The sequence below is a fragment of the Mauremys reevesii genome, linkage group 11 (genome assembly GCF_016161935.1).
Source record: "Mauremys reevesii isolate NIE-2019 linkage group 11, ASM1616193v1, whole genome shotgun sequence".
Classification (NCBI taxonomy): Eukaryota; Metazoa; Chordata; order Testudines; family Geoemydidae; genus Mauremys; species Mauremys reevesii.
In genome coordinates this window covers 67,362,874-67,374,997 of record NC_052633.1, presented here as the reverse complement: position 1 = coordinate 67,374,997, position 12,124 = coordinate 67,362,874, and the positions used below count along the sequence as shown (strand labels likewise).

At 43.9% G+C, this 12,124-nt stretch overlaps 1 protein-coding gene across 3 annotated transcripts in view; it reads right to left on the bottom strand.

Annotated features, from left to right (window-relative positions):
* HSPBAP1 (HSPB1 associated protein 1) overlaps positions 1 to 12,124 on the bottom strand; it is a 67,397-nt gene that overhangs the window by 54,840 nt on the left and 433 nt on the right. The window contains exon 1 of one of the 3 annotated variants that reach the window (XM_039494266.1): positions 11,895 to 11,913. The exons of the other annotated variants lie outside the window; for them this stretch is intronic. The gene's annotated coding sequence lies outside the window, so the exon portion shown is untranslated. Of the gene's footprint in view, positions 1 to 11,894; positions 11,914 to 12,124 lie in introns of those variants that run through there. 3 annotated transcript variants of the gene reach the window in all.

Below are 12,124 nucleotides of genomic sequence, written 5' to 3'. Positions count from 1 at the left end.
TAATATTACTGTGAGTTGTTCAGTGTATACTATAAGATGCACTGACATTTGTAGTCATGTAGGACCTCACAGATGTGTCTGTATTGTACAACATAGTCAGAACTTCAGGGCAATAGCAGAGCGAGAGAGAGACTGTAGATCTTTCTGGTCAAAAGGGACTACCCCCTTTAGCTAGTAACAGTGTACAGCCTATAACATGGTTTCTCAACCCATTGGTTGCAACCCAAAATTGCGTCACCAGAATGTGTCAAAGAGTTGTGTGGATGTCCCAGTGTGGGAGGGGGAATCAAGTCCCTCACCCAGGGGATGGGAGGCCCTGAGAAGGGGTCAGGTTCTGCCTACAGGGGGTGGGGGGAAGGGTTGCAGAACTCACCCCGCAGCACCGGCTCCTGCAGCTCTGGTCCCACAGTGCTGGCTGGGCTTGGCTCCCCTTTCCAGGCACTGTGAGGTTGCAGCGCCACTCAGGTATGGCCTAGCCACCCCTTCATCATGATGATGGAGGGCCAATCAGGTCAAGTTTGGGTGGTGGTGTGACCCCATGTGCCAGGTCACAACTTTACTCTCCAAATTTGGTCTGGCCAGACCCTCATTAGGGAGGTCAGCCCAAGCCTGACCAACGCTGCAACCCCAGATATCGCAATGGCCAGAGCAGGGAGCTGAGCCCAGCCCCAGCCCAGGGAATTGGAGCCACTGCAATGGTATGGATGGTTGTGACATACCAGGATACAATCCAGACTAACGAGTAGCTGTGTCACCCTGCCCTGTAACCTGGGGTACCCTTTACAATGCCTTGCTGATCACAAACGGCCTCCAGCATGTAAGTCACTCCCAGCTCTGCCTGTGTGCGTGCTGCAGCCAGCCAGCCACCCCTTGGTTCTTACCAGACTTAAAGACTGCCACAGGGTGATCCCAACAAACATGTACTCTCAGATTTCCCCCCAGAAATGTATGTCCTGTACTGCCCAGCCCTCTCCTGGACAGTACCAATATAATGAGTGTTATTCCTTTAAGGGAATAATACAATTTGTTACCCAGATACTTCAACTTGAACACACAGGATTAGATAAAACAATCAAACTAGTTTATTAACTACAAAGAGAGATTTTAAGTGAGTACAAGTAATGAGGCATAAAAGTCAGAAATGGTTAGAAGAAAAATAAAGATGAAATGCTTACTGGTGCCTAACAAACTATATTCAATTCAAAGCAAAGTTTTCTCATCATATGCTTACTGACCAAACTCCGTTGGTCAGGACCCCTCCCTACCACCCCTCCTAGAGTTCAATGTCTGCTTCCTTTCTCTCTTTGGGTCTAGTGAATGTGATGGGCAGGGGGAAAGAGAGAGGGGTGCGCCTTGGGGTGTCTGTCCCTCCTTTTAAGAATTTCAGTCCCCCCCTTGAAAAACATTTCCAGCTGAGAACCAGGAGTCAGAGAGTCTATGTGGATGGATATTCCCTGCTGTTTTTTTTTCCACCTGTTTGAACTTCCTTAATCTTCCCTGCCTGCTTGATGACTGTGTTTACTGCTTAAATTAGGAGTGTGTGCTCTGCTTAACTTTTTGTTTAGGACAAACCTGTTTGCCAACTTTTGTTTGGGCAGGGTTGTGGGGTTTGGAAAATGTGTTATCACCACCATACAGGGAAATCTTATAATTTTGCATACAATGTTGCTATGCATATTTTACCAGGACAATACTGACCAGCAAATTATGAATTTTCAAAGGATACCTTACAAGGCATACTTTGTACAAAGATTATTACAATAGTGTGTAGAGTGTGAATACAGGCGTGTATTCCACCACAATTGTGTACTTGTTAAAGTAATAAGTACTGAATAACAATGAAATATGTATATACTGTGGGTAAGAAATATTTAGCAATCTAGGTATTTTTTGCATTAAAGCTATTTACTGGGTCACAACAGGCCATCAAGGTTTACAAATGGGTCCTAAGCCCCAAAAGGGTGAGAACCATAGGCCTATAATACAATTGAGCAGTTCTTATTCTATGCAGTAGGGGGCAGTGGTTCACATACGCACTACCTAGTATAAACGTGTGTGTGTGTATATATAACGTATGATGTGCACCGTGGTTAAGAATATAGTTTTGTCACAGATCATGGATTCTGGGACTTTAACGGGCCTGTGACTTCTTTGGCTTCAGCCCCCGCCTGCAGCAGCGGGGCTGGAGGAGCTGTCAGCTCTCAGTAGTGGCAGGACTCGAGCTGTCAGCTGCTCCCTCGCGCGTGCAGCAGGGCTTGGACTGTCAGTGATACCCCTGCCCGCCCTGGAGAGGTCACGGACTTCTGTGAATCTCTGTTTATTGACCATGACCTGTCTGTGACTTTTACTAAAAAGAACCATTACTAAATCTTAACCGTAATCATGGTTAGTTATTGATGCAGTATAGTTTCTTAAAGGGCTGTCAGGTTAAAATATATCCTTTACAACAAAACAAATATTCATGCTAATAACATCTTAGATTATTAAGCTGAAAGAAATTTGAAGAATCCATTGTGTACATGTCCAGAGAGGTTTATACAGCATGCAGCACAAGAGGGTCTCCAATCCTGATTGGGGCCTTGAGCATTACTGTAATGTAAATATTTAATAACAGCACTTTTCATTATTTATTATGTTTGTTTCCATTTTCCTTTGATGAAAATAGTCTGGTGAGTTTAACTTTTGAGTCAGTTCCTAATCAATTTCACTTTCATGCATATATTCATACAGAGGTGGGCAAACTATAGCCCGCAGGCCACATCCAGCCCGTGGGCCCGTCCTGCCTGGCCCCTGAACTACCAGCCGGGTAAGCTATCCCCAGCTCCCCCCCGCCCCCGCTGTCCCCCCTCCTCCACAGCCACACCACCACGCGGACAGCGCTCTGGGTGGCAGGGTTGCGTGCTCCTGCAGAGCAGCATGTCTGCCTCCAGCCGGGCGGCACAGTTGCCAGACATGCTGCTCTGAGCGGCACGGTAATGGGCAGGGCTGTGGATGGGGAACTGGTGGGTTGGGGTAAGCATGGGGTTCCAGGGGGCCTGTCGGGGGCAGGGGTGTGGATAGGAGTCAGGGGGGCAGTCAGGGGTCTGGGAGCAAGGGGGTCAGATAGGGGGTGAGGTGTCCTGGGAGGTGGTTGGGGCGGGGGGTCCTGGGAGAGGGCGGTTAGGGGACAAGGCGCAGGGGGGTTGGATGGGTCGGGATTCTGAGGGGGGCAGGAAGTGGGAGGGGATGGATAGGGGGTAAGGGCCAGGCTGTTTGGGAAGACACAGCCTTCTCTACCCAGCCCTCCAATGTGGCCCTCGGGCCAAAAAGGTTGCTCACCCCTGCACTAGCATAATGCCGATTGTTTATTAAACATTGTTTCCAGCATTTTGTTTTGAATTTCATAGTTTGGGTTTAGCAAAAACCTGCTGTTACAAAACCTTGGTTTAGGACTAAATTTGACCTAATGTTGTCCATTACTGACCTTTCTGAATGAACTCTCAATCTTAAAGTTGCATTAATGTTAGGGGTTTTTTTACATAATACATATACACTCAATATAAAAGTTACTGTCTGTCCAGAGAGATAGAATATACAAAATTTTACTGGAAAGTACAGCTTTAGAATGTAGAAATATATTAAATTTCACAGCTTTATAGTAGACAAACTACTACTAATGGTATCAAAATCTCTCTCTTCAACCCAGAGATTTTCTTCATGTTTATACATAATGTCCCACTCCAAAGTGTCTCTATCTTCTGGTGGTCGTGCACCATCTTCAATAAAAAGACCAGCTTATTGAAGGCAGTCATTCCCCATTTTTCATGAAGGGCCTGATCACCCTGAAGGCACTCAGCTCCTCAAATTATTTGATTTTGTAAGGAGCACCATGCCTCCTTTGATTCCATATGGCAGCCAATTGTTCAAGATGGAATATCTTCATATATAAATCACAAATGCTTAGATCGTTACATTAGAGCAATTACACTGAAACAGCAACGATTAGTGTGGTGACAGAAGATGTTGAATAAGCCCTGATCTACACTACGAGTTTAGGTCGAATTTAGCAGCATTAGATCGATTTAACCCTGCACCCATCCACATGACGAAGCCATTTTGTCAACTTAAAGGGCTCTTAAAATCGATTTCTGTACTCTTCCCCGACGAGAGGATTAGTGCTGAAATTGACCTTGCTGGGTTGAATTTGGGGTAGTGTGGACACAGTTTGAAGGTACTGGCCTCCGGGAGCTATCCCAGAGTGCTCCATTGTGACCGCTCTGGACAGCACTCTCAACTCAGATGCACTGGCCAGGTAGACAGGAAAAGCCCTGCAAACTTTTGAATTTCATTTCCTGTTTGGCCAGTGTGACGAGCTCAGAGGTGATTGTGCAGATCTCATCAGCAGAGGTGACCATGGAGTCCCAGAATCGCAAAAGAGCTCTAGCATGGACCGAACAGGAGGTACTGGATCTGACCGCTGTATGGGGAGAGGAATCCTTGCTATCAGAACTCCACTCCACCCCAGAGGACTGCCCAAGCAACAGAAAGCTGGCATTCAATAAGTTTTGAAGTGCAGTGTGGCCTTGTCCTTCCCTCCTCCACCACTCCACCTGGTGCTTCCTTCCTCCCCCACCCCTCCCGGGCTACCTTGGCAGTTATCCCCCCATTTGTGCGATGAATTAATAAAGAATGCATGAATTTGAAACAACAATGACTTTATTGCCTCTGCAAGCAGTGATCAAAGGGGGGAGGGGAGGGTGGTTGGCTTATAGGGAAATAGAGTGAACCAAGAGGGCAGGTTTTCATCAAGGAGAAACAAACAGAACTTTCACACTGTAGCCTGGCCAGTCATGAAACTGGTTTTCAAAGCTTCTCTGATGCGCAGCGCGCCTTGCTGTGCTCTTCTAACCGCCCTGTTGTCTGGCTGCGCGTAATCAGTGGCCAGGCAATTTGCCTCAACCTCCCACCCCACCATAAACATCTCCCCATTACTCTCACAGATACTGTGGAGCACACAGCAAGCAGTAATACCAATGGGAATATTGGTTTTGCTGAGGTCTAACCGAGTAGTAAACTGCGCCAGCACACTTTTAAATGACCAAATGCACATTCTACCACCATTCTGCACTTGCTCAGCCTATAGCTGAACTGCTCCTTACTACTGTCCAGGCTTCATGAGCCATGGGAGCAAGGGGTAGGCTGCGGTAGCTGTGACCGCACGGTGCTGCCAGCTGGGAGAGCAGCCTGAGGCAGAAGCCTCCAGCTCGCATGATATTCCAGGCAGGATTGAATCTCCATGAGATGAAACTTAAAGAAGAGAACGACCTGGAGTCACTCCCATTTATGTCCAGGCGCCTCTGACCGACCTCACCGAGGTTGGCCAGGAGCATCCAGGAGACGACAACGATGGCTAGCAGTCATATTGCACTATCTGCTGCCACGAAGGCAAGGAGCTGCTGCTGTGTAGAAATGCAGTACCATGTCTGCCAGCAGCATCCAGGAGATGTATGGTGATGGTGAGCTGAGCGGGCTCCATGCTTGCCGTGGTATGTCATCTGCACAGGTAACCCAGGAAAAAAGGCGAGAAACGATTGTTTGCCATTGCTTTCATGGAGAGAGGGAGGGAGGCCTGATAATATGTACCCAAAACCACGCGTGACAATGTTTTTGCCCCATCAGGCATTGGGAGCTCAACCCAGAATTCCAATGGGCGGCAGAGATTGCGGGAACTGTGGGATAGCCACCCACAGTGCAACACTCCAAAAGTCAATGCTAGCCTCGGTACTTTGGATGCACTCCGCCGACTTAATGCACTTAGTGGGGACACACACAATTGACTGTATAAAAATCGATTTCTAAAAAATTGACTTCTATACAATCGACCTAATTTCGTAGTGTAGACATACCCTTAGTATGGAGAGACATGAACATATGAAACAAGTTACAGAACCGATGTTCTCTGGTGCATATTTTTGATGTTCTGTTGAAAGAACGAAGATGGTAGCTATCATCTCTAGGGGGCACGGAAAATCTTAAGTGGTCTGGATGCCTTTTTTGAGAAGCGCAACCTTATGGACTTGTCTACACAGTGGAAATGCTTGCAGCAGCTAGTGTGCACTACCCTGTGTGGACACGTCTACTGCACAGTAAGAGTGCCTTTGTGCATTGCAGCTTAATGCACTTCAGAAACACATTAAGCAAAACACCTCAGGGCAATCTCAGTGCTGAGTAAGGGTGTCCATATGGGGAGTTAGTGCAGAGCCGCTAGCATGCTTTAAATTCTCACTCTAGCTTACTGTGCACTAACTTCACTGTATAGACAAACCCTAACTGTGCATTTTCTGGGGTCTGAATGTTTGGGGTTGGTTGTTAAATAACATTCTTGAAAAATAATATGCATTCAGATCAGTGACCTGTGCCTTCAAGCTTAACTGCACCTTAACCAATTTTGGGTGTGTGGGAATAGCAAATTGGTCTCAGGTGCTTGTTAGTTCTTGTCTAACTAATGCTGGCTTCAATCAAAAATATCAATGTAAATTATTTTTATTTATAATGAACTTCACACTGACTATCAGAAACCTGCAAATGTACAGAGATCTTGAATATTTTAGAAAATTCCTAGTACCCTCTCCAAAACAAACAAGACTCCCATAAAAACCACAAACAAAACCAATCAAAGATATTATGATATAAACAGGATTATATGCACAGCAATGCACTTTTTCAAATTTTTGTACAGTGAATTTTAAGACATATATAGTAGGCATTGTGAATTGCCTTTACATGAAAGACTGGAGCAGTTTCAAAATAACATCTCCCTATTTCATGTTTGCAGTGTTGTTGTAGCTGTGTCGGTCCCAGGATAATAGAGAGACAAGGTGGGTGAGGTAATATATTTTATTGGACAACTTCTGTTGATGAAAGAGAGAAGCTTTCAAGCTACACGGAGCTCTTCTTTAGGTCAGGAAAAGGTACTCAGAGTGTCACAGCTAAATACTAGGTTGAACAGATTGTTTAGTATACTATAAGCATATTCTTTTATACCTTCAAAAGATAAGCCTGAGAGCTCAAATTCATAACTTTGCTAGACACGAAAAATCATGGTCTTAAGAAAGACACTGGATTTATGGCTATTAGAACAATCTGTGAGCCACTAACTCCCCTTTTTGTCCTATGACTGCAGGGGTGTTAACAGGCCATCTAATCTTGAATGGTCCCTTAAAATGTGCGTGAACTACTTACGCTAAACAATCTGTTCCACCTTGTATTTAGCTGTGACAGTCTGAGGGCTAGTCTACACTTGAAGTGCTATATCGGTGCAGCTGTGCCACTGTAGCAGGTCTGGTGAAGACACTATGCTGATGAGAGAGAGCTCTCCCATTGGCATAATAAATCCATTTCCAAGAGAGACTCTCCCGCTGACATAGCGCTGTCCACTCCAGCACTTAGGTCGGTGTAATTTACGTCATTTGGGGGGGTCATATTCACACCCCTGAATGATATAAATTATATTGAAGTAAGTGGTAGTGTAGACCTGGCTTGAGTAACTTTCCTATACCTGAAGAAGAGCTCCATATAGCTCAAAAGCTTGTCTCTCACTAACAGAAGTTGGTCCAATAAAAGATATTGCCTCACCTACCTTGTCTCTCTCAACTTCATAATAGAAGTTGACCAAATTCTTTGCTACTACATTAAAAAAACAAAAACAAACAAAAAACCTCATAAAACTCTAATTGTGTAAGTCTTAGGAGTCAAAAAATCTTCATATTTGTCTGAATACACATTTAGCTGATCTGACAGTATTCAAGTTTCTAGGTTACATTATAATGATCTTAAAGCATGCAGAGATTTTCATACCCAAATATACAAATGTCAGTTAGGAAAATGGAGGAAAGAGTGATATTAGCATATTTAGAGAAGTGTTATATCCATGAGTGAAATAATGCAATCAGTTAGCTGCCAGATAATTTGATTTCCACCAGTTTATCAACAATGCAATGCTCCTTTACATTAACAAATTTAAATGGTATGAAATCCTGCAAACAAGAATAATTCATGTGAAATGTTAGACTGTGTTAATTAAATAGCTAGAAAAGGTCATGCCACCACTGGAATATCTGCATATCAGCTACAACTGATATGAAATATGGTGGAATGATTTCAAATAAGATTAAAATAAACCATTTTAATCATATGCAATCAATAGTAAATAAAGATAGCTTTACATTATCTATTTTAATATCTGCTGCTCATTTTTTGTTATGGTTGCTGTTTCTTGCTTAAAATATATCAGCTCTTACTGGTCAGTATGAGAGTCAAAATATATTCCAAAACAGTCAGACGATGAGAAGGCTTGAATTAATTACTGAACATTTATTGTATTAATTATTCCACATATATTCAGAGTCTTCATTTTTACACTAGGGTAAAAACAGGGGAATATTGTATTTACTTATTAGCCCAGTGATACTCAGATTGAGGCTTGGGAGCGGCAAGTGGCTCTTTAACACGTCTCCTGCAACTCTTTGCAGCACATGATATTAAAACACAGTGATTTAATTATTAACCAATTTAAGTTATTAGCCAATCAGGATGCTTTTACTACGTTATTAACCAACTGTAGAATACTTGGTCAGTCATTTTGCTGTGATACTATTATAAATATAAAAATATTAAATGAAACAATGAATTCACAATACTGTGGCTCTTTTGGGTAATGTTGATCGCTAATTTGGCTCCTGAATGACAGAGGTCTGCGTATCACTGTACTAAACATTAAAGAGCACTGAAAATTCACACTTCTGAATGAATTATATTTTCTACTGATTAGTGTAACAAAGAACACCTAGGGTTACTATAACTGAAAAAGGTTTTGGGGGGGAAATCTTTCCCCACCCCCTCTTTGTTTACCTTTTGCATTTAACAGCACGTTATCATTGGCACTACTTCAAAGAGTCAGTGAAATTACAGTGTAGTTATACTAGATTGCAAGATCTCTGGGGCAGGGCTGTAACAGTGTTAGTGTTAGTAAAGCACCTTGCACTATGAGGCACTGATCTTGGTTGATACCTCTAGGCGCTACTTAATTGAGCCAGGCCTGAATTTGGACTATGATCTAGTTTTGCTGCCATTTCACATTAAGGTTCATATCTATTTACTCTCTGCTATTACCCATATGTCTCCTATTAAATAATTGTGTGTGAATTATATTTTTCCCAGGTGAACTAGCCTGAATTTGTCTAGACAGAATCTCATTTTCTTACTTTTCCCCCATATTTCTAATTATTTAGGTTGGTATAAATTTTCTTCAATCCACTCTGGTGCTTGCAATTCCTAGTTTAGGCCCCAATCCTGAAATCAGATCTGCAAGGGCATACCATTATGCCAGTGCCCATAGTCTTTCATGAGACTCCATTAGGGCATAAGGATCCACTTGCACAGATCCGATTGCAGAATTAGGGGTTACGTTTGAATTTCGTTGATGTGCTGTTTAGATGTATTAGTGAGATAAATAACACTGAATCTAACAGTCATTCTGGTGCACCCTAATACACAGCTTACCCCAATTTAACATACTGCCATTTATCAATTAAATTTCCAATCATTGTGACAGAACTGAAGCCAGTCTGAAATAAATACATTTTCAGAGAAACTGGAATACTGTGCAGCATAAGCAATTAATTTTATAACTACATGTGGTAAAACAGAGTCTATTACCTATTGATATCTATGACATAATGAACTGAATATATTCTTCAATTTGTTCAAATGATAATACACCTCTACCCCAATATAACGCTGTCCTCGGGAGCCAAATTTTTTTACTGCGTTATAGGTGAAACCGCGTTATATCAAACTTGCTTTGATCTGCTGGAGCGCGCAGCCCCACCCTCCCGGAGCACTGCTTTACCACGTTATATCTGAATTTGTGTTGTATCGGGTCCTGTTATATCAGGGTAGAGATGTAGTTTATAATGAGCTTAGCTCATGTGACAGATGACTGTAAATTCATCTGAGGTTTTTAAAAAAAGTAAATCCATATAACATTCAATGGGGATTATTTTTTTATTTAGATCACCATTGTTATAAAACAATACTAGCAGCTTATAAGCGTAGTTTACATTTGGTGGAACTGTGCCTATCCAAGTCATATCTAGCAGTCACCAGCAGAAACCAGATCTCTTTCCCACCTCTTTGTTTCCTTTTGCCTTAAAGACAAAAAAGGAACAAGTGGCTGACCTGTCACAATACCTCACCATCTTTTATAGCATCTCAAAAGCAAATTTAAACCTGGATCCTGCAATTGGATCTGTATAGGTGAATCACAAGGAGTCTCATTTGAGTCAGGGAGAGGTGATAGCAGATCAGGGAGATTTATGCAAAGTACATATAATGAGGTTGCTTGTACTAGTAAGATACCCATACACACTGAGGAGGTTCATTTAAAGATTGTATGTGTTTTAGGCATGGGAGTGTGGGTCATTGTTGAGGGAAATGTGGACTTTGAGTGGGGATCTGAAGGAGCAGAAGGAAGATGCATGATGCACAACATTCCAAGGGCCAGCAGAAGATTAGTCAAAGGAATTTACAGAAGGATACAAGGGGTGAGTGGAGAGAGAGAGAATAAGATTGAATCTATAATTTGTAATGCTGGAAAACAGCAAATAGAAAAAGAGGATTTATTTTAAAAAATACAATGAATTTAAATCTTAACTTGGAAATATGAAGTGGATACTCATGTGGGCAAGTTAATGTTACTATGAGAACTTTAACTTCTGTGTTTCCTGACATTTTACAGCCTTAATGCGTTTAATGTCATTGGGCTGTTAATGTTCTACTTTTGTTGTTTGATTTTAAAAAGGGGAAGAAAAACTAAGGGCATGGCTACTCTTGCAGATGTAGAGCGCTGTGAGTTAAACCCACCTTCGTAGAGCGCAGTAGGGAAAGCGCTGCAGTCTGTTCACACTGACAACTGTTTGCGCACTGGCATGGCCACATTTGCGGCACTTGCAGCAGCATTGGGAGCGGTGCATTATGGGCAGCTATCTCAGCATGCAAGCGACTGCAATGTGTTTTTCAAATGGGAGGATGGAGTGTGACAGGGAGTGTGTTGTGTGTATTTCGGGGGAGAGAGAGTGGGTTTTTGGGGGGCTGAGAGCATGTCAGCATGCTGTCTTGTAAGTTCAGACAGCAGCAGACCCTCCCTCTCCCCTCCACCTCTCTCACACACAGCATTCCACACTAATCTGTCTCAGAGCACACTTATCTATCTTGGAGCAGATAAGCAGCCGGCTGTCAGAAACAGAGCTTTCAAACGGCATATCCAAATTCCTACAGTGATTCAAATCAATGATAAGAGTGGCCACTTGACTTAAGGGGATTATGGGACGTTTCCAGATGCTGATCAGAGTGCAGTAATGCAACACCTCATCCACACTGGTGCCGTGGCACTCCAGTGGGGGGCGCAGCAAACATTATTCCACTCACCCAGGTGGAGTACCAGCAGTGCTGTAGCTGCAGAATCAGCGCGCTCTATGTGCCTTGCCAGTGTGAGCTAGTGTGCCCGGGGCTCCTTTATTGCGCTGTAACGCGCAAGTGTAGCCAAGCCCTAAGTAGTAATGACTCACCAGAGGCACGAGTGTTAAGGACCATGCACATGACACATTAACAGTCTTAGCACCTGTAACCTTTGTAGATGTAATTCCTCAGGGGTGCAGCTCCAGCAGGGTTAGGAACAGTGGATGCGGTACAGCAGACAGGACTCCCTACAGGTAAAACCTGTCTACACCGCAGCTTCCACTGTTGGCTAGCCCCAGTGGAGCTGAGCTGAAGCGGGGCTGAGTTTGCTAGTGCAGAAGAATGCACGTCTCGGAGACCTGCTAGCACGGAGGTACTTACCGGAACTGAGCCCATACCTTGAGGTTAACAGAGGCCAGACTGTGAGGTGCTGGGAGCAAACGGTGCATGTGTGTGCACACGTGTTCCGGCAGCGGGGGAGGGAGCCGCTAAGGCGCCAGCGCCCGGGCTGCAAAGAGGGTGTTGCAGACCCAGCCAGGCGCTCCCCACTTGCCCAGGCTCTGGGGGCCAGGTCGGAGCCCGGACAGCGGGCTGCGCTCTCAGGCCATGACCGAACGCGGCAGCCAGC